Raw genomic sequence first — 22,596 nt, forward strand, 5'->3', positions numbered from 1 at the left:
TGAATATCTTTTTAATCTAGGCTTGTCATATGCTTCTGTACACTAAAAGCTTTATTTTGGCTTGCTCCCAGCCTTCTCTTGAAATAAAGCCTGGTCTCTCTTTGGTAGACTACTTGTCAGTATGTTAGCATGCATACTGGAAATAGGGCTGGTTAGTTCCTTGCTTCTATAAAGGAACCAGGAAAGCTCATGTGCCAGTTTTTAATCAAAGTCACTCTAAAATGCTGACTATTAGAATGATATTCTGACGTTTCTAGAGAACGCCTCCCATTGCCTCATCTTCCTTCAGAAACACTTTGTTTCAGAATGACAATAAAGGCCTCATCCACATCAGCCTTAAGACAAGGCAAACACTGCAGGCCACTACATGTGTGCAGTGTAAAGTAGACCACAAAAAAAAATATGACCAACTAAAAGGAGATTGTGTTAAAAGGAATACAAGGATTTAATGAAAATACTAGCTCAGTTTGGATTCTTACTCTTCTCCTCAGCTCCCCTTGCTTCTCTTTTGTCTTATTTCCTGACTCACTCATTTGTCCCAAGAACTTAAGAGTTTCATACAGCACAGCACTGGACAGATTGGTTGGTAAAGATAATTCATAATTATTGGTACCTTTAAATCATAAAGAAGCTATACTGAATTAATGTATGCTATAAGTGCACAGTGGTATAGCTTTTACAGAAGTGGAAATAAATAAAGTGTACTTCATGTTAATATTCAGTGAATGTGGAGATCTCAATAAACAAAAAATAGCTACTAAATTATTATTTTCAGATAAAACCAGAAGCTTTACAGATAAAGCTAATATTTATTACAAAATATTTGTTTTGTCAACATAAAGAGCATTTTTACAACAATCAGATATACTTTGTTGTCTGGCCTTTGAATAGAGATGCAGGATCTTTTGTGCAGACCATAAAGAGTCTTTTCCACTTTCATTTTCAGCCAGAATGCAGCCACTGGGCATACTTACACCATGCAATGAAGTACAGTAAACTGAACACTGAGCTACAGCTAACAAAATTCAAAACAAAGCACCATGCAAAGGTGCTAGCTTGGGCCTTGAAAGCAGAGAAGCAAATCCTACTGCCTCGGATACATCATCACTTCTGTATTTCTTTTTGCAGAGATGTTACTTTCTCCAGATGGCATAATGCTGGTTAAGCAGGTAACAAAATCTCTGACATTGCGATGTGCAGACACAACCACGTTTTGAACAGCTTGCTATTAGCTGAAGGGCTCTCATGAAAACTAATAGCCATGCCCTTCATGCACGGTGTCAAGGTTTGCCATTTGTTTGAGGAAGCTGCATCCTATGGAAAGGGCAAGAGAAAATTAGTCCTTAAGTCTGTCCTTGCATTTTGAGAGGCAGTGCTTCTCCACATTAATCCAGAGTTATCTTTTAGCATAGCTCTGTGTGACTGAGAGACTAGTTCCTTATAAGCACATGCAATTGAGTTGAAAATGAAGTGAACGTTTTTAGGGGAAGATCTTTATCTAAGGTCCACTGCAGTTCACTTATTACTTTGTAATGATTTAACTTAGACTTTGGGCAAGTCCATTAAGTCAAAGCATCTCTGACAGTAAAGCCTAGTAATTCACTGACAGATAAATGAAGGACCAAAGACACATTTATCAAAATATTTCAATCATGTGCATTAAAAAAAAAAATCTTTAAGTTAATCATAACTATGTAAAAGCAGACCTCAAGTGTATATTTTTTTAAATTATGAAATATTTGGAAGCCTCTATGTTACAGCTCCTTGATGTCCTCATTGTAAATCCTCCTGCCTTCTCTGCTATCAACATCTGAATTTAAAATGTAACCATTGTTAACAATCACTACAGTTAGATATACTCCAGATGAAGAGCGTTTGCACTGAAAGTCAAACTAAGCATAATGAAATCTCCCATAGTTCACTAAAAAAAAAATGCAGAGTATGACTCGCCTTCCTTTTCTTGAGCATTTTAGTGAAGAAACAGTTATGGAAATCCATCATTCTTTCAATTCTTGTCTTCTCCCTACTGATATTTTTCAAGATTATCCACCAAAGATATTGTGCTTCCTTACTATTTTTCTTGTACCTCACCCTGCACTGACACCTTTGGTTCACAGGAAAGTTGAAATTGAGAACTAACTAGGTAGGTAGAGATCTAAATTATTTTCAAGTATTTTACTTTAAAAGATAGTATGAGCCTGCAATTTATAATGCTTAAAACTGCACTGTCTTCTAACTATGTGCTGGGTATGAGAATGAAGCATTATGGCTTGACAGTATCTGGTCCAGCAGTTCCAGCTGATTCAGCCATGGACCACAAGAAATTATTAAATGACCATTCTCAACGGCCGTATCTGTGACTTTCTGATTCATGATGATACTTTATCACTGCAAAGGGAATGGTTTCCCATTCCAAAGTCCATTTAAAATGCTGCTCGGTTTACCAGTTGCTTAGTTATTTTCTTTGTAAATTCCTGTTTGTAATTTTGCCAGAATTGAACAGCTTAGGACTTTTATGGAACAGGGCGGTCCTGCATCCAATGTTTTTTAAGAAAATTTCACCAAAACCTGGTTGCTTCACTTCTAGATGAGATTGGGGAGAAATATATAGCAATAGTGATATTAATATTTTAACTAGTTATTTGAAAATCTGCAACTCCATATATACACATAAATGCTATGCAGACTATTGGTATAACTAGGACATCAGTTCTGTGATGATTTTTTGTTCAGATTCTGTAATATCATGAAAGAACATGATACACACACAAGAAAGAATAATCTTCTGTTCTGCCCAAAATTTTAAACTACCTTTTAAAAAAATAAGTTTCAAAAGTTTCTTTATACCGTACAGATTTTACAGATAAACACATAAGTTCTCCATTATTAACCAAGCCACCTAAATAAGAATGGGGGTGATTTTGGATGTTTCACATAATATTCTGCCAATCTTCATCATACAAATTATTCTTCTTCTAAGAAAAGGTATGTCAAGAACTGTTCAATTATATTGTATCATGAATCTGAACAGGAAGGTTGTAGCAAGGTGGGGGTCGGACTCTTCTCCCTAGTGACAAGCAATAGGACGAGAGGAAATGGCCTCAAGCTGCACAGGGGGAGTTTAGGTGGGACATTAGGAAAAACTTCTTCACTGAGAGGGTTGTCAAACATTGGAACAGGTGCCCAGGGAGGTGGCTGAGTCACCATCCCTGGAGGTATTTAAAAGGAGGGTAGATGTGGTGCTTGAGGATATGGTTTAGTGGTGGACTTGGCAGTAATAGGTTAGGCTCTTTGCAAATACAAAGGCTTTGGTGAGAATTCAGGGCAGCAAAGGGAATTTTAGAATGAACAAACCATTTATTCTATTTAATTAGGCATATGAAATTCTGGTCCCATTGAAATTATCATGGAAACTCTCAATGATTCTTTGAGACCCCCACATGATGTGTTGCTTTGTGAAGTGAATTAATATGATGTGAGAGATATTGCCCACACTTTGGTCTAACCTTGCAACATAAAAGCAACACAATAATTCTTCTCAGTACTATCAGCAGGCACTAGCTGCAAACTTTTTCAACTGGTTAATTAACCCACAAATATGCCAAACCAATTTCTTCACAAACACTGTGGTTTGTACTTTTTACATTCTTTGTTAAAATAGCCAAAGCATTATTTTGCTTATTAAAGTATGCATTTGTCTTTAAACTAAGTATTTATTGGAAATACTATTTGCATGAGATACTAGAGGGATTAAGTATGTTTAAAAATAATACTTCATTCATAGTTACCCAGACCATGTTGTCATCTAATTGTTTCTGTTTGGGAAAAGCTGGCATGTCTAACCTTCCTTCTCCCAAGTCCACCAATGGGAACACAGTCCAATACCTCACCAAGAACAAAACACATGCCATAATGTCCTTCCTCCAAAAATATGACTTATCGGTGCCTTGGACAGAATCTCCAAATCCCACACCTGAGGCTTACCAGGAGACAAAGCTAACCACAACTCAGCCAACAGAAGCTGCCTGTAAGAAGCAGAGGCAGGAGGAAAGGCAGACTCTTAAGGCGACACTTCTTTTTGGGTGCCTTTCCAGGCACTGAGTTATCAAGGGTGCTAGCCAGCTCGGAGGGCAATTTCCCCAGGGAAGGAAAGAGCCTCCTTGCTGACTGGCCTGCAAGCTTCCCATCTAGCCCTATAGCTGACCTCACCTCCACAGTCATTAAGGGCGTCTACAGACTCCTCCACACCTGGAATAGCTCCAACGATATACATCTGTCCAACTATGTGGCCCTGAAGTATGCAGACTCATGCTTACACAAACACAAAGCAAACCCACTTATTCTTAAATCACAGAACTATAGAATAGTTTAGGCTAGAAGAGACCTCTACCACTAACTCCAAAGTTATATGAGGTATGCAATTCACGTTTATTTTCCTATAAACTGCAAAGGAAATAAAAAACAACTGTTATTTCAACTTAGAAACAGTTCAGAAAGTGCTGAAATTATCTAGTCATGTGTGCCATATAAGACACATGATTCAAATCTTTGTTCAAGACATCAAGAACATTACCAAATTGCTTATATGTAGTATTGTACATTTAATGTTGCTGTTTAGAGCTCGTAGCGTGACAACTGCTCATGAACTCACAGGGTTTGTGTAAATTATCCAGTCCTACATGGAAACATCTGGACTGGCTCATCTGGAGCACGCATGTAATAGTCAGCCCATGTCTGGTGCCCATATTAGCTCAGGCATCACCACAGGGTACTGAATTTTGTTAGCAGGCCTACCAATATCAGCCCTACTTTTGCCACACACAAATAAGGCATTAAAGGCACAGTGTGTCTGCAGAATTCTACTCCTGCTTAGGCACGTTTGTTCCATTCACTACACTAAGCATGTGCAATCTAAAGTTTATCTGAGAAGCTGTGTGTGCTGGAGAATCACATCCAATCTCTCCAACATCTATTTATCAATACAGCCTCAGAGAGTTGCCTAAAATAAACATCTAGGCCATTATGTTTGTCTAAATAATGAGCTTACATTACACATTTCAAACTAATAGCTTTGATGGAATTTAAATCCCTCTAGAGAAAAGCAGTATTTAGCCACAAACATATGACTGTTCCACCAAGAAATATATATATTCATGGGTATTTTAGGCCAGAAAATATTGTTGTCCTATGTATGCTACATACATAACCAAGGAAATTCACCTCTGATTTCTGTATCAAGCCTATAACTTCTTCTTGAGTTAGATATTTCAGAAATAGAATCTTGATTTTAATGGAGAACTGAGCTCTTAGAAGGTACTTTAAGAATTAATTCTTCTCACTGTTAGAAATGTTTCCAATTTCAATTGTTATTTTATTTTCAGTTTTGATTTTTAACTTCCAATATATTTTGGTGCATTAAGATACCTTCTATGATTCTGCTCGGGCACCAACATTCACAGAACTCTTTCACTCAGTGTATATAATACTGATTTCAATGAAAGGTGCTATGCAAAATCAAATATCTCAAAAAACGTTTCATGAGTATTTATGAGTGTTAACCCTCCTATAGAAATATCCCCATTTTGCAGAAAGGCAAACTGAAGGAAGACACTAATGAACATATTCTCCAAAGGGTGAAAATAACACAGGAACAATGTGCCTAGGCATTTCTGGGAAGGTGGATCAGGCAAGCTCTCCAAAGTCAGACTACCTCTGGCAACGCCAAGAAAAAACCCTCATCATTAGATTCTTATGCCTGTGCTTCTATAGCAAGACCATTACAATTTGAATACATTATTCCCAGATACTCTTGTATGATGTTCAGGTGTACAACTCTGCATTTAGAACAGCTCAGGAGCACGTTACAAATTTAATACTAATATTTCAGTTACGTTAATGGTACAAACTCTCTAGCACAGGAATGCAACAGTTTTTACACTGCTGAAGCAACTCACTGTTCTTACCCCATTTCATACAAGACAACACTTGAATGAATCACAAACACCGATATTCACAGTAAGCCCAAATTCTCCTTGGCAGCTGCTGAAACTCTGACCCATGGCAGAGACAACAAAGACCTCAGCCCGGCAGTTCAGTCCCCAGTGACACCATGTCAATGGAAGCATGCACACTCAGTTGTTTCTTTTCACATCTGAACCTGGGAGGAAGAGGTTTTTTCTGGACCAATGAACACTACTGAGTAGATGAAAGAGCTTAATAGGTTTTCTCCAAAATGCAGCTAATAGTTATCAAAGGGTATTCTGAGAGGAGCCTTGTTAGGCACAGACCCCTTACTCTCACAGCCTTTCGTCATACGAAGCAGGTCAGATCATAGCAAGGGGCAGAAAATTAGTGTTTCCTATCCCAGCAGATGGGACTGCAGAATAAGAAGAAAGTAAATTTTCCGTACATTTATATAACCTTTCCTACAACTCCAATCTTATTGCTGAAGCACACTGGGACATAAAGGTTACTGAGATTTTACTACTATTTTTGAAGTGAGGGATGTGAGCTTTCATGAATGGCCAGTTTTTTTGCAGAATGAACATCTGCCCTCCTGAGATTTACTGGCCTCAGAAAGTCTTTTGTATCTGTGTTAAAGCATTTCTGAAAGTTCTCTCAAAAGTGTTTCCCCTGGTCTGGAAGAGACATCTTCCTCATTATGTTTCCATTAAGAGTCTGAATATCACTAATAAGAAAACTGAACATCTACTCCATATCTTGATTAACTTAATTAACCTACCATATACTTTCATAATATTCTATTATAATCAAAGAAATTAGATGGAAAAATCTCTCCTACTTCTAAAGTTCATTCTACCCAGTCACATTAGATGTATCATTTAGAATTTAGAAGACAGACATTTAAAAATCCAGCCAATAAAAGCATATGTTTAGGGACGTTAAAACAACAACAAAAATACCACCTTAACATGGCTTAGATAAACTAGACAGTCGTCTTTGCAGAAAGCACATTCTGGAAGGCTTTGGGGGTTTCCAGGATGGCAGCTTATTAGCTGAAACTGATAGCCATGGCTTCAAACTAAAACCCTTCTACCTTCTGAGAGCTGTTTTGGCTTGCTTGTGTATTAACGGCATGATTCATAGGAAACTTCTTTGACATTTTTGGGCCATGTAAGAACCAGCACTAAGTCCATGACTAGCTAACATACTAAATGAAATCCTAACCTTTTTGGAATACACAGGAATTCTGCCTTCCATTTCACATGGTCAGGATCTCACCACACTACCACAGCAACAGTAAGCAAACAAGAATAATTCAGTCTTTTTACAGTGTTCTTCAGGTCACAGCAGGAAAAGACAATTTTCAACTCACATCAACCAATTCTCAGTTTGTAACATCTAATCCTCCACGAGTTTTGTGACATATATTAAAACTTCCATTAAAATCAAGGATTTATATTGATGTAAGATGTGAGTAACAAGAGCAGACAATCCAAATTGTTATGTTTTTGCTGACCTGTGTAATTTATACAACTCTAGAAATTAACTTTGCAAGAGTCATTCAGTGGTCCAGCTCACAGTTCCTGGCTATACTCACCCTAGATATAAGAAAATCTAAATACCATATGCTTCCCAAAGTATTTGCTGCTCTGATGTAGGAAAAAAACAAAAAGGGAGATGTGAAACAAAGGAGGAGACAACAGATCTTCTACAATATAAATAGAGGAGAGAGCATTGCAGGGACACAAAAAACCTGAAGGATTTAAAGGACTATTTCAGAGATGAGTGGAATAAGTCAGCTGTTATCAAACCTTTTACATAACATCATGTCCACAAAATTCTTTCATATTGCAGTACACTCTGGTATCTTGCCTGTATCTATATAATACAGGGGTGGCTTGAGTTCACGTCATAAAGTAGGGCTGCAGCATTAAAGTGTTTATACGGTTATTCTTTGAAGCACACAACAAAACTGGGGCCTACAAGCCCCCATATGAGGTAAATACACTACCTAATCTTTTTTTTTCTCCACAAAAAAGATGAAGTAGTTCCCTAAACTCCCCATGCTCCTCCCAGGATTTTATATATCTATAATACATGCATATATATTTCTGTATATATAGGTGTGATTGGAAAAGACAGGTTTGCTTGAGAAAGACAGTAATTACTGTCAGAACAGACAGAAGACCCACAGGAGGTTCAAATAAACATTCAAATAATGCAATGCTAGCTTGGCTACATAGCCAGGCTTTTTTCATGCTCCCTCTCCATGAACTGTCCAGACAGAATGGAGAGAGTCTGTCTTAGTAAAAACAAAGAAAACCCACACTGAGAAAAAGCAATAAAAAAGTTAGACAATAAAGTATCCTGAAAAGTAAAATACAAGCCAAATACAAAATTATTAACACAAGCCATTCATCAGCTTCGATTTTATCACCCTCCCAAAGCCATGACATGAAGTTGTATAATCTTTTGGGTTTTGATGAAATCCAGGATGGTTTCTCTGGCCGTTTTTCAGATCTCTGCTGTGGCTCATATTTTCTGTTTTTACAGTTTGATCATTATGACTGGTAGTTCTTCCGAAAAAATCTGTGTAAAGCAAGTTATACTCAGAAACAGACACCCTCTAGCTTTCATACACAATGAGCTTGTTTAATCATAGCCACATGGTTTTACAAGTGATGTATGTGAAAGTTATTTTAAGTGCTGTTTAAATAATTTCTGTTGTTTTGACCAAATCTCAAATTCTGGATTTTTCAGGAGAAACTCACTGCATCTAAAACAGTAAGAAATTTATGAAGTAGGACCTGTAGACATTTTCTGTCTCATTCATCTGAGAAGTTGATCCTGGTTTCAGCTGGGTTAGAGTTAATTTTCCTCCTAGTAGCTGGTATAGCGCTGTGGTTGGGATTTAGCATGAGAATAATGTTGATAAACTGATGTTTTAGTTGTTGCTAAGTAGTGCTTACACTAGTCAAGGACTTTTCAGCTTCCAATGCTCTGCCAGCAAGTAGGTGCACAAGAAGCTGGGAGGGAGCACAGCTAGCACAGCTGACCCCAACTGGCCAAAGGGATATTCCATACCATATGATATAATGCTCGGTATATAAACTAGGGGAAGGCTGGCTGGGGGCAGTGATTGCTGCTTGGGGCCAGGCTGGGCATCAGTTGCCAGGTGGCGAGCAGTTGTACCATGCGTCACGTGCTTTGCATATTATTACTGCTACTACTATTTCAGTTTATTTTATTTCAATTATTAAACTGTTCTTATCTCAAACCACGAGTTCTCTCACTTTTACTCCTCCGATTCTCTCCCCCATCCCTCTCAGGCAGGCATAGGGACTGTGCAAGCACCACACAGCTGCTTAGTTGCAGGCTGGGATTAAACCATGACACCTATCAAGACAAGATTTTAGGCACAGGAATTGCAGAAACATGTCCAGCACCTTACCTTCAAGGACCATATGATTATCATCTCAGCTTTTGAAAACAAACTGCCTCAAGATCTTGAAGAAAAATCTTGAAAACCTGAACTTAGTGTTCATCTCAACAACCTCTGCAAATACCCCTTCCTCCTCTGCCTACTTTCCATATTGTGAATGAGCATATGAGGGCTGGAGCTTGGCTGGAACGTACCCCAGGACACACTATCCATAGCACATCACTGAGTACAACACACAGTCTAAAAGGCAGATGTATGGTCAAAAGGCAGACAGAAGCAATACAAACATGCATAAGACCACGCTGAGGGCATTTTTTCAGTGCAATGCAATTGTTGCTAGAGAAACTTTTAAGTTGAGCGTTTGCAAAGAGTTCAAAACCCACAAACTTCTGGAGAGCAGTAGGCATAAATGCAGATCAGACTCCTTTTTTAGAGCCCTTTTACTGCTGTACATCAAAGCCTCTGCTGTCACTGATGAAGACCTGAGTGTTACCTCTACCACGTCTTTTCTCTTCTAGATTGCTAACCATGGCAAATGCCAACACCTGGCCTCATCAGTCCTTGTGGATTTACGGAAAGACAAGGAAAACAGTGTTATGAGATTAATGCTGCACATACTTCTAGTCACATGACATAAGACCCACTTCCCATACTCTCAGTTGTTCAGGTAAGAGTTACCCTACTACTTGTCTAAAATATTGTTTGCAAAAATATAGTCTTGCCCCTATAGAATAATTGATGTCTGTGGTTGCTGCTATACCACTGACCCGTCTTCCTCTCTATTCACATTCTGCCTTCATAATATCATTATAGTCACAGGGTTACAATTGTCAAGGAGTGAACTGTGTTTGCCTACAATTTTTAAGAAAGTTTAACAAACTGTGTCAGAATTTCTGTGGGTTTTCTGCACTACACAGAGCTACTGAATGCATGCAACTGAATCAAATGCAGGTAGTTAGGCACAACAAAACAATAAGATATAAAGCAATAGAAGAATCCACACAATAAACATTACCCAGACATCCAAGCACCAGGTCCAACCTAAGAAGCCCCAAGCCCCTAAGTACTAGAAGAGTTTCAGCCACACACTCTTGGGAATATGGATATTCCCAGACACAGTCTCACTGTTGAAGGGCAACATCCTCAACTAATTCCAGAGCAAATGACTCATCAGAAAAATCTTCCAAACCAAACTTCCCTTACATCAGCACCCTGTCCAAGTACCATCTCTCTTTCAGCCTCTCTCTCCCCCCTCATCTGACTTCATAGCTTGCTGTACTGGACCTTCCTTCTCTTTTTTCTTCTTCCTCCCCATATCCCACAGTAGATGCTTCTTCAACTGACAAGTGAGAATAGCTACATTAGGAAAGAAAGCTTGGAACTGAATTCTGAAGGCCATCTCTTCAGCCACAGAGTTTAACAAAAGCATATTTAACCTGAGGGTGATGCTGATATTGGCTTCTCAAGGAGTATTAAGCAACATGTTAGGCATATTTTCAAACCACTCAATATTCTGGGCTGAAAATTACCTCCCAAGCTCAAACCTGAAAATCACAGATGACAAGCCTTATTCAAAATGAAACTCTGTCTAGTAACAATTAGAACATTCTGTACAAGAGAGTTTTCCCTGAGGCTAGGTCTAAACTCTAGAAGGAAGGACTGCAGAAACTAAGGAACACACAGACCATTTTCTGCTCCAGGTTCTCCCTTTGGATTTTGCCTTCCCTAACACAGGGTAAATACCTGGAAATATGCACACTGATGAAAGTTCTCATAAAAGCAAAAAAGTATTCTCAAAATTCCTTGGAGTAGGAAAAACTATGAATTTCACATGTCATGAAGTCATGTCACAAAGCACAGCAATGCATTTGTATGCTATGAAGGCAGCACAAGAATACATTGGTAAAATTATCTAGAAAACATTAACAGAAAGCTATACTACTTCATCGGGGCCCAGCCTCTCACAGTCCAATTCTGACTCTGTGATAATCTTACCTCTTTTACAGGAATTATAAGACATTCAATGCCATCTAGTCATAATCTCCAAATTCCACAGCAAGAAAAAGATCACACAAAACTAACTGAATGAAAAAATTTACAGCATTAATAACTAAAATAAAGAACCACTGTCTCCAGCTATAGCCTATTTTCCATTACTGTTTCAACTCTATAGCCAATAGGACAATGAAAAGTTACAAACCAGAGCTCTGCAAAACACAACATTGCTTGTCCTTAACCAGTAAACACTTCTGTGTGTAATTTCACTGGTATGCTTATTGTTTGCAAGCTTAGATTGGAAAACAGTGACTTGTGTCTTTCTAATAAAACACAGCCTATTGACCTATGTTCCAGCAACATATGTAGGACCTTGTAGATATTCCACCACTGGCAGCACTTAATGAGGCCACATCCTAGGAGAATAAAAAATTGAATTCGAAAAATAATGGCAATAAGTTCAGAACAGGCGCCTGCAAAGTAATTTGAAAATAAATTTCTTCCTGGCAAAGAGAAAAGCAAATACTTAGTAGGGGTCATAGGAAAGGTTTGGGGAAAGCACTTTGACTTTAGAGCAGTAGAATCACTTTGTGTTAATTTAAAGTCTATAAAAATAGCCAGGTCATTACTTCCCAAGAAGAGTCTGTTAGGCCTCTGGATGTTTATTATTAATATTTGCTAGCCATTTTTGTACCAGGCTATTTTTACCAGGCAAATTATTGTGGCATTAAGGAACCGTCAGCTAGAGATTTATTTTGTGCGCAAGTTTGTGCTTGTTTAGCAAACCACTTGTAATCCATTTGGGAGTATGGTGTCCCAGTATGCTCCACCAATTCCACATATTTTGTGTATCTAAACATAATGTTCCAAATTCCGGTTCCCATAATACCAAGGTTACTACCATAATAGCAAAGTGACATCAGATTTCTTTTAATGTAATTAGAGCAGAAAATGGCCTCCAAAGATCATTTTTAATATATTACTTCTATCTCAAATCATGTATATTAGGATCATTGTAGTAAGATTGTTTGGGCTGACATGGAAAAAGATCTGAACAAGTCATGGATCTAGTGCCCAGTACCAGCTGCTGTGCCCAGGCACAGGCAGAGGCAGTGGGAATCCACTGTGTCTCCTTCACACTACTAGAAGGATGCCGGGGGCATTTGTGGCCAAGGTCAGCCAGCACCGTCTCAGGCATTTAGCTAGTTCAGTCCAGAAGCTCCTTCCAACCAGGCAGTTTGTGCCCACCTCAAAGAAATTTTAACACCTGGACATAGACAGACCACTTTGGCTAGCCTCATGGCCAGAGAACGGGCCTTTGCCTCATTAGTTTCTTAACACAGACATAGCAAAAACATATCGAAAAAAAAATCTGTGCAAGTATGGTAACTAAGTATTCGTGTGATCCACCATTTTCAAGGAAGTGCCCACTGTGCTTATTGTTCTCACTAGTCTTCTGTGAGACAATGACAGATCACACAGATCTGCACGGTGGTAACTTTTGGGTTCAGAGTATTAATCTGGTTGCAAACAGAAACAAAAGTTCACCTAACTTGCAAATACTTCAAAATGCAGTTTCTGTCTTTGTAAGCAACTATACTCCGTAGCTCCCTTTCCTTTCATATGTCTGTTTGAACTGATTTGCTTACAGTATATCTTCTGTAAGAAGTGTTCAACATCATTTTTTCAGAGCATCACACTTTGATACACAAAAACAAATCATTTAAAATGCATCTTAGAAAGACAAGAATTAGTCTCTTCATTTTCCAGAGTCAAAAGATGGGAATACCTCAGAAAAGAAACACCACCATCTTAGTCTTACTATTCTACTCATTAATTGAGTTTATTTCCATTTATACCACTGAATGTAGCATCATTCATCTTTAAAAATGCAACTTACTAGACCTCACCCTTTTTCTGCCTTCATTTTTTTCTTTCTTCAATATTTCTCTTTTGTCATTGCTCTTTTTTCTACTTTCCCTTCTACCCTACTTTGTTGCTTGTTCTTTTTTGTCTGTTATCTGTCATTTAACTTCTCCTTCCTACAGAAATATAGTCATACCTCAGGTGAAACAAGCCAACTGTGAAATACACAGCAATTTATAGCAAGAAGTACACACCTGCCGACTCTCAGACACTGTATCACGTTTATTCCAGTTGATCTCCAACAACCTACCACACCACCCGTGCCTCCAGAACAGCATAGTTCCATGGTGCATCCCTTTTTCTGGGTCCAGCAGGCTGCCTAATACCTTATACACCAAGCACGCCTAGCACAAGATCATGCAAAAAAGAGATGCTATGGCAGTTAAGTCACATACACATCGTGTGTTCCTAGGAACACTTCCTTAGGAAAGCTTGTTTGCTGCAGCAAAACGGTGCCCCGAGGCACGATGCCGCTCTCATCCCTCTTCATGAAGGAATACGTTAAAAGTACATCTCATTACAATGTCAATACATGCCAAATTTCATAATTGAGCAAGAGAAATAGACAGTGTCTGTGCAATTACCCATGCAGAAAGAGGAACATCTCTAAGAATATAGGTAATGGGATCAAGTTGATTGCTAGGCTAGAACATGCTTCCTCGACAATCCTGCCAACTCGTATGAAAAAGGGCAAGCACTACCAATACAACATAACTCTTCATTATGATTTTTTTTAGCACACAGGAAGATGGTTTAATATCCTAACAACTCCAAGAGCTACTCATTTATTTTGGTTTCTCACACACTGAATCCTAACAAACCATAAGCAGAAGCTTTTCAGTAATGGCAAACAAAAATTGAGTAACAAACTGTTTCTAATTACAGCATACTTTGTGTATTTCTTCTGTGTTTTAATGTGTGATATGCCCTTGGTACTCTGAATTACACAAAGGAGAGGGAAAACACCAGTCTGAGTTGCAGCTGTACACATGCAGCTAGGTGGATGGACAAGTTATGGTACAAGTAAATTTTAAAAGTGCCATTAATACATAGCAAAATGTAAGTGATAAAATTAATTAGATACAAACTTGTTCTTCAACAATAGGCAACTGATTACAGATAAGCAGAGCCATTTATTCAGACACATTTAGATGGAGAATGTAAAAAAAAAAAAAATCAAATTCTATTACTGTTACCACTATCACACCAAAATCAATAAAGTAAGTGAAGTTTTTTAACTGCCTCTTAATTAATCTGCTTTGATGGTGGTTTAAATTGAAAAAACTAAAATTACTTTTTGAATTCCAACCTTTTTTGGAAGAAAGTAGCGTGACTATCATTGGAAAGCTCTGAAAAGCTTCCTTTGATTTCATATCCACTCTCTGAGCTAATGCTATAGAGCCCAGCACAGGTCAGGCATCAAAGCATAAATTCTACTACTTTGAGTTAAAGAATTAAATGCCACTAACCAATTGCCAGGACTCATAGGCTATTAGCACCCAACTGTATCAACGCTTCATCGAAAATGCCCTTGTTCTAAATTCAGAGTAAATTATGGAAATATACAGTTTCAACAGGCTCAAATTTTAGCACTTTTCACTGATGGTATTAAAACCGTAGCACTGGGGTGCTTGGTCCAACTGCTTTTGTGAAACAGCAAAGAAGAAAAAAAACTAATTCATGTAAAAAAATATTTTTTACCTTCCTTTCTAGTTCTTTTTCTTTAAACTAGTTGCTATGAAAAGTAACCTACATTATATTTTATATGTCTTGTGATTTTTATAATCTGTTTGGTGAGGGTATGTATCTGAAGTGTATTTCTTTGAAGCAACAAAACCCTAGTTTCTCTGATTCAGTAAGAGTTTCACCATTTAGCTCAGTGGGGTAGAATTAAAAAACAGTGTAGACAAATATGTCTTTTGTTTTTACTTATTTTAATTGGAGGCAAATGGTCACACTTCCAACAAAAGGAACAATTGACTAAAATTCCAAGGGGATATAAATAATGAGAAGTTAATATAAATGGGCACAAGAGAGTGAAGTGACAACTTTCTTACAGTCCTCATAAGACTTTTCAGAGACTTTCTACACAAGATGGTAGCTCATTGCTTAATTTTGAGCAAGTCTGTTTTGGTACTACCTTTCCTGAAATCTCTGCTAAATTGTTACATCTCACTGACAATGTTCCTCAGACATTCAGTTTTCTTAGGGGGCCCTGATCCCTGTCACTCTTTTTTAGATACTGAAACATAGAGAAAAAGGACAATAGCTTTCCCCAACATTAAACACTGAAGAACAGAAGAGACAACTGAGGAAAATCATCCTTCCATCTCAGCTCTTCTGGCCACTGAATTTTTGCAAAACACACCAAGTGCTCTTTGTAATATTTCTGTCACCAAAAGATCAAAATAAGATTACTGAGTGATACAAACATGTTCCACTACCGCTGCAGATAAAAGGCTTCAAGTAGTTTCTGCACTATAGGATATCCATCTCATTTGGCTAGGTGTGCAAAAAAAGAAAAGCTTTAAGAAAAGGTACCCAGGTGAAATCATGAAGTTTAAAAACACTGAAGCTGTAACAGAGTTCTGGAAGGAGAATGTAATTTGATTTATACTAAGAGACCAGTATAAACTGAGTATTTCAGTACTAAGCTCAGTCATCAGGTCCACTTGAGCTGCTCCTGGCAAGATTCACCTATATGAAAAGCAGTTATATATATACACCCAGTACTAAACTGCATTATGTGGAAATGGTTAATGGTGGAATAAAGCAGTGACTTCTTGCTGTACAGTTAGACTGAAGTCCCAATACAGAAGTTTAGAACAGAGCTTATTCTCCAAAATTCTACAAAAGGTGAACACCCAGCAGCCAGTAAAATTAGTGGGTAGGATAACAGCTGTGCAAAACATCTGTTCAGTAGCTTAATTCACTGATGTTGTCAGCATTTCACCTTCCCATGCAATCGGCAGTCCGCTTATTAAGCTAATTACCCAGAGATTGTGTGGGTGATGTGTTACCCAGTAGAGAAGGAAACCCTTTTAGTTACAGTATTTTTATGATAAAGCTAAAGTACTAACTAAAACACTAACTCAAACACTGTCTGCAATTTCCTTTATTTCTAGTGGGCTTTGAGAGTGTACACAGATGTTTTAAAATATGTACCAAACCTCTAAGGAGATTCCCAATTCTTCATCTATGGATGAGTATGTTTGAGGAACTCAAAGGCAGTCACCAGTTAGCAGCACAGGAAGTAATACAAAGATTCTGCTGGTAAATGGACATCAAGAATGGACCTCCCTAAATCCTGGTAGCAAGATCATATTTGGGATGTCTTTCCATACACATCATACTGCAGCATCAGAAGTCTAATGACAAGGTTTTCAGAGAACAAATTCAAGTCCTTTTAAAGGCTTTTATGTAGAACTGTAGTATGTACATTACCTAATAGGATATTCTACCTGGTCCTCAGCTGCCTTACTAGAAGTGTTTGGGTTCTTTCCTTAGACACTGCCTGCCAGCCTCATACAGAGGTCTGAAACCTTAGGGTTTCTAAACAGGCACAGGATGCCTTTGTTTTCAGAAATTAATCCTACTTTTAGTCTCTAGTCTTGCACACTAGAAAGTTATTCACAATTCCCCCTTTCTTCCAGTAACACGAGATCAAATACACATGGACTAAAAGTAATCAATGTGTTTATAAAGCATGACACTAATTCAAATGCAGGCATCATCACTAGCTAGGATATGGAGTTCCTCTTATTTCTACTACATTCTCTACCACTCTTACAGATAAGACGGACAACATTCTATTAAAAAAATAGGAAACTATTCATGACAGCATCCTTTAGGTTTCATATTTTTTATATCATAACTTTGTCTGGTTTCAGTAGTTTCAGTGGGAGTTTTCACCAATTTTCAGCATTTCAGATTTTTGGCTCCTAAGATACACTGAACAAGGCACAAGAAGTAGCAGCCGCCTCCTGCTGTTCCATGCATGTACTTCACTCCTTAACCAATTTTCATCCCCCTTTTTGCTTCCAGAGAGGTATGAGTCAATCAGGAATACACAACCTGTGAGACATGCCTGATGTGAGCACCTGGATATGGCACAGGTTTTTTTGTATCGTATACCCAGCATTCAAGGAAATGGAAGCAGAACACAGTGAAAGAGGGCTTGGTCCAGGAAAAGTCCAATGCAGTAAAGCCAGTGAAGAGTTTCACTGAAGTTACTGGACCTGGTGCTACATGCAATGAACTCACTCTGTAGGTGGCCATTGGGGATGGAGGTTGGAACTACTTACCTGCCTGAGGGTCAGCACACATTTCAGTGCTTTGTTGGAATGCTTGCTCAGTCCATACTTCACAGGATTAAATTCAGACAGCCCACCTCTTATAATCTGATTACAGAGCTTCCATTAAAAAAAAAATGAAGCTCTGTTCCAATTCCAGTGAGGTTGTAAGAGGCAAAACCATTTCTATATCCAAAATAAAATAATTCTAGTATGCTGAACTCTTGCACCAGTATTCCTCTTCCAACTTTCATTTGGATCATTGTTGCAATCCAACAAAGGAGCAACAAATAAAATAGATCTCTATGCCAATAAAAAATAAATTATATATGATTTTATTTTCCAAGTTAAACAGTAACTACCGCATATCTTTTTCCATGAGGGTGTTTTTCCACACTCAGGACAAAAACCTAACTGTAACTCGTGTTTCAAGTTACTAAAAATTGCCTTATAATTATCTTCTAACAAATATTTTGCTAGAAGTACATTTACCTGCAACATGAGAAGTACATTGAAACGTTTCAAACTTGAAAGACCCTTTGGCTTTGTTATTAAGTAATGTACGTTACATTCAGTGGAAAGATATTTTTCTGTTTTAAAGGGGCTTCCCCCTTCCCCCCCCCCTTCCTACAAAGCAGCCCAGAAACAACTGAAGGAAAAAAAATGCACTGTTTCTTTCTATCTGGACACTTAATTAGCTTCCATTGCCTAGATAGGAAGCACCATCTGCTTATAGAAAAATAACAGAATAGTTACAAGTGTATTGATCTAGAAGCAGGGTAAGCCAGAGAAGACAAAACCTTTGCTGACAGAATTTTATTGAACAATATAGTCCATGCGTCCTAAAAGGATTAGGAAATGCAAGTCCACTATATTGCTAAAGGTTATTTTGTAGTTCACGTTACACAGAACGCCGCACTAAAGGAATACATTTGTCTACATACTTTTGCCTTTAAACAGTAAAACCTGTTTATTTTTCCATAACCACCATATAAAATAGACTAGCAGTGGCTAATGGCAATTAGTCTTAAGTGTCAAGAAGATACAGCTATTGCAATTCCAGCTCCGCAGAACAGCTGCACGCGGACTGAATTCAAGCGCAAGCACTAACAATGGTGATGTTAATAAAGCGTGAGGAGTATCTACCATGCACCCAAGCTGTTTGCAGTACTTCTGTTTCAAAGTCTACCTCACTCGTAAGCTTATCTCTACCCGATGAGCGATTTATTTAGCAGTAGGTTATGCCTGCACGCAAGGGAACTGGGCAACCCCGCCGTCCCCATCTACCTCTCCTCCTTCCAGACACCCAGCACACCACCATTTTCCCCTCAAACAACGGTTAAGGAAAACCCAACTTCTGTGAGAATAAAGGAAACTTGCCGGGGGAGGGCGGGCGCGGCGCGGGGGGCGAGGCCGCTCGGCCGGGCAGGGCCGGGCTCCCGGCCGGCGGGGCAGCCGATGGCCGCACGTCAAGTATCCCGGCCCCAGAGCAGACAAAAGAGGGTGTGTAGCAGCTGCACGGAGCGCGGCAGCGGCTCCGCCGAGAGGCGGGAAGTCCATTTCTGGGAGAGGCAAACCCACCTACCCGTCCCCGCTCCCACCCTGCCCCCGGCCGCCGAGGGCACGGGCAGGTCTACCCGGTCCCCCCCGCCGCCGCCCGGAGCGGCCACGGCCCGGCCCCGCCGCTCCCCGGGAGGGGCGGCGGCTGCGGGCGGGTTGAAGTTTCGGGGCGAAAGGGAGAGCCCCGCCACCCGCACCCACACCCCGCCGCTTACCTGTGGGGAGGTGCCAGGTGTCCGCCGCCCTCACGGCGCGGGGAGCTGCGGGGCTGCGCGGCGCCCGGAGGACATGGGGCTGCTCCGGTGAGGAGGCGGCTGGCTCAGGGAGTGGCGGGGCGGCGGCTCCCCTCGCCCGTCCCCGGCATCGTCCTCGGCGAGAGGCGGGCGGGGGGAGGCATGGCGAGCAGGCAGGGAGCGAGGCCGGGGCGGTCACTGCCGGCCGGAGGAGGACGCCCGCCGACCGGGGGCTGCGCGTTCCCCTGCCGCCGCCGCACGGCCAGCCGGAGGCGGCTTCCCCCTGCTCGCCCCGCGGCGACGGGCGGGTGCCATAGCAGCGGGCTCCGCGGGCCGCCGGGAGCTCGGAGGGGGAACGGCAGCCGCCTCAGGGGGCGTGGGCGGGTGGCGGCTCCGCGGCGCAAAACTTTCCCGGCTCCTCAGCGCGGTGCCCCGGCGCCGCCGGACCCCGGCGGGACACCCGCCCTCAGGGCCGCCCCGCCGCTCCCCTCAGGGCCGCCCGCCCGCCGCAAAGTTTCACTCCGAAGCCTCCCGGCTGCGGCCACGTCTCCATGGAAACGATCCCCCCATTTCCCGCCGGTCCCCCAGGGACGCGGCCGAGAGGAGGCGGAGGAGGGCGGCGGGCGGGAGCCCGGGCGGCCCCGTCGCCCGCGGGGCGGCTGAGGAGGCGGCAGCCGGAGCTCGGAGGGGCGACCGGGGACGAGCGTGGCGGGGCCGGGCGGGCGCTAAGCAGGTCTGGCCGCCCGCCGCCGGCGGCACAGGGAGACCCGCGGCGGGACGGCGGCCGCGTACGCGGGATGGGGAACGCAGCTCCTACCCCACCTCCCGCCCGCCAGGGAAGTTTCCCCGCTCCCCGGGGAGAGCCGCGTCCCCCCACCAGGAGCAGCCGGCCGGGGCGCCCCTCCAGAGGGCCTCCCCACGCCGCTCTGCCGCCCGCCCCGCCGGAGCGGCGGATTTGTAGGGCGCCCGGTTCCGCCCCGGCGGGCTGAGGGGCCGCGGCCGCGAGGGAGGAGTCACCGGGGGGGGGGGGGGGCGAGGGAGGGCGGGAGGGCGGGGTGCCGGTGGGGCGGGGGGGCCCCGGGGTGCGTGGCCCGGCGCCCGCCCCCCCCTCCCCCGCGTGAAAGCCGGACGGGAACCGTGGGAGCGCGGAGTGATTCAGCGAAATGGGGGGGTTCACCTCAGCGGCAATTACACTTTTATGATTCACCTCTTCTTTTTTTTCGCTTATTTTGGGTTTCTTTTGTTTGTTGTGGCCGCCCGCCCACCCCTCGTGTCCAGCCGGGGACGGCAGAGTTGAGCTACCTGCTGCTGGCACCTTCCAGTCAGGCGAGGTAATCCAGCCGGTGGGGTTGGGAGAGGGGGAGACCCTAGCCTGCATGGGAGCTCGAACGTATCTTTTGGGGGGAAAATCTGCGCTTCTTTTGAGTTAGTAGCTGGTTTTATTTCATTTTCAAAAACTGATTGTACTTGACCGTTGTCATTGCCTTTTATATGACTTACCATAGTTTTACCTAACACATCTCCCAAAAAGAAATAAGCTAAACTTGGCATATCTACATTTATCTCAGGTAGTGATTTAGGAGCTTCCAACCAACCTGCAACAGGACTTCAAATCCAAAGCGCGTACAGTTTCTTTGTGGTTGTACAGTGTGTTGTCAGTTCTCAGCGTGCACTTTATAACAATTATACTGATGGCTGCAGGGGCTTCCGCATTAAATATATTCCCTGTTATCACCTTATTCTAGCAAGGAGAAGCACATGCCAGCAACTCTGGACTAGCAAAGAGAAGAGTAACATTCCTCAGAAGTGTGAAACTTTGCATTTCCAGCTGTTCAGCATGTTTTGATTTAAGGAGCGAAGGATCACTTTCAAATATCAGTCTGTTCATTCAGATATTACTAGATCTGTAGTTTGGTTTGTGTGTGACGTAACATACTTGATGTCGGCTAGTGAGGGGACAGGTCTGCAGGAAGGTGTGTACTTCAGAGACCTCAAATTCTCTTAAGACCCAGCCGTGCATCACAGAGGGAATGAATGAAAGGATTATACATGCCCACCAAATCCCTTCTAGATGCGATGTCTCTACAAGTAAAAATTCAGAAATTTTCTCTAAAATTAATGGAAAATGGCACTGTGGAAGAGATTTGGAAACTTCATCCTCCTGTGCTGTGAGTAGATGATGAAATGGGGTGCAAGGGTGTGATGTCAACCAGTGCCAGTTTCACTCACCACTGCTCTTGTACACTCTGTGGAAAGGCTGAGGCTTGTAAATCTACAAGAAAAACAATCTGTTCAGTTCTTGCTGGTGACATCTGTTTTCCCTCCAAACTGCACCAGGTATGGTATCACCATGTCTTTCTTCTCTATTCATATTTTCATGCCATAAGATGCTTCTCAGATTACTTTTGTCCTTTGGAAGTGCTGGCATTTAAAATAAATCCTCAGATTATTTATGCTCTCAAACAGCACCCCTCCAAAAAGATCCTAGGCAGGGGACAGTACGAGCCACCAAGGTTTTGGGGACAGAGTGAACAGGTTAGAGGGCTGATTTCAGTAGTGCTACTCAGTGAGAAGCATCTCTGGGGTAGGCTTCCCCTTGCATTTGCTGTATGTGCAAAACCCACACTGCCACTGAGCGGCAGGTCTGTTGTTTTTACATGTGGCTATTAAATTATATGTAGGAAAATGTGACAATCAATTTAAATTATTGTGGGCAGCGTGTTTTGTGGGAGATTGCTGTGGATTATAGTACCACAAGATCTGCCCATCCGAGCAACAGGCACTGGGGAGATGTGTCTTGCAAGCAGATGTCATTCAGCTTTACTTCTTACCTGTGTTGCCTGGATTCTTCTAAAATTCTATCAGTGCATTCTTAAAGAGGGGTAGTGCCTGCTTCTTTTCCTACTTACAGCAGTTTTATACTGATCTTAAGACCATTGATTTAAGGAACTCACTCCTGATCTGCAGTACAAAAGAAAGAAGAGAATAAGGCCCTGAGGCTCTTCAAATCTCAGTCATCTACACATCTCTGGAGAGTCAGCCAATTTCAAGACCAATATACCAGGCTTTAAAAGTCAATACTGATAGTGCTAATGCCCAGTAAAACAAACATTTTAATGCATTAATTATGAAGGTGGTTGCTTCTGAGATTATAGCAAGAATCAGTAATTAGCCTCATGAGTGA

At 41.5% G+C, this 22,596-nt stretch overlaps 1 protein-coding gene across 3 annotated transcripts in view; it reads right to left on the minus strand.

Moving 5' to 3' along the window:
• TMEM200A (transmembrane protein 200A) overlaps positions 1-19,779 on the minus strand; it is a 61,922-nt gene extending 42,143 nt beyond the window's left edge. Inside the window, exon 1 of one of the 3 annotated variants that reach the window (XM_064447300.1) lies at positions 19,395-19,779. The gene's annotated coding sequence lies outside the window, so the exon portion shown is untranslated. Of the gene's footprint in view, positions 1-17,631; positions 17,656-19,394 lie in introns of those variants that run through there. The other 2 variants (XM_064447298.1, XM_064447299.1) reach the window with 2 other exon arrangements.
• Between the last annotated feature and the right edge of the window lie 2,817 nt (positions 19,780-22,596).

Source organism: Phalacrocorax carbo, chromosome 3, assembly GCF_963921805.1.
Source record: "Phalacrocorax carbo chromosome 3, bPhaCar2.1, whole genome shotgun sequence".
Classification (NCBI taxonomy): Eukaryota; Metazoa; Chordata; class Aves; order Suliformes; family Phalacrocoracidae; genus Phalacrocorax; species Phalacrocorax carbo.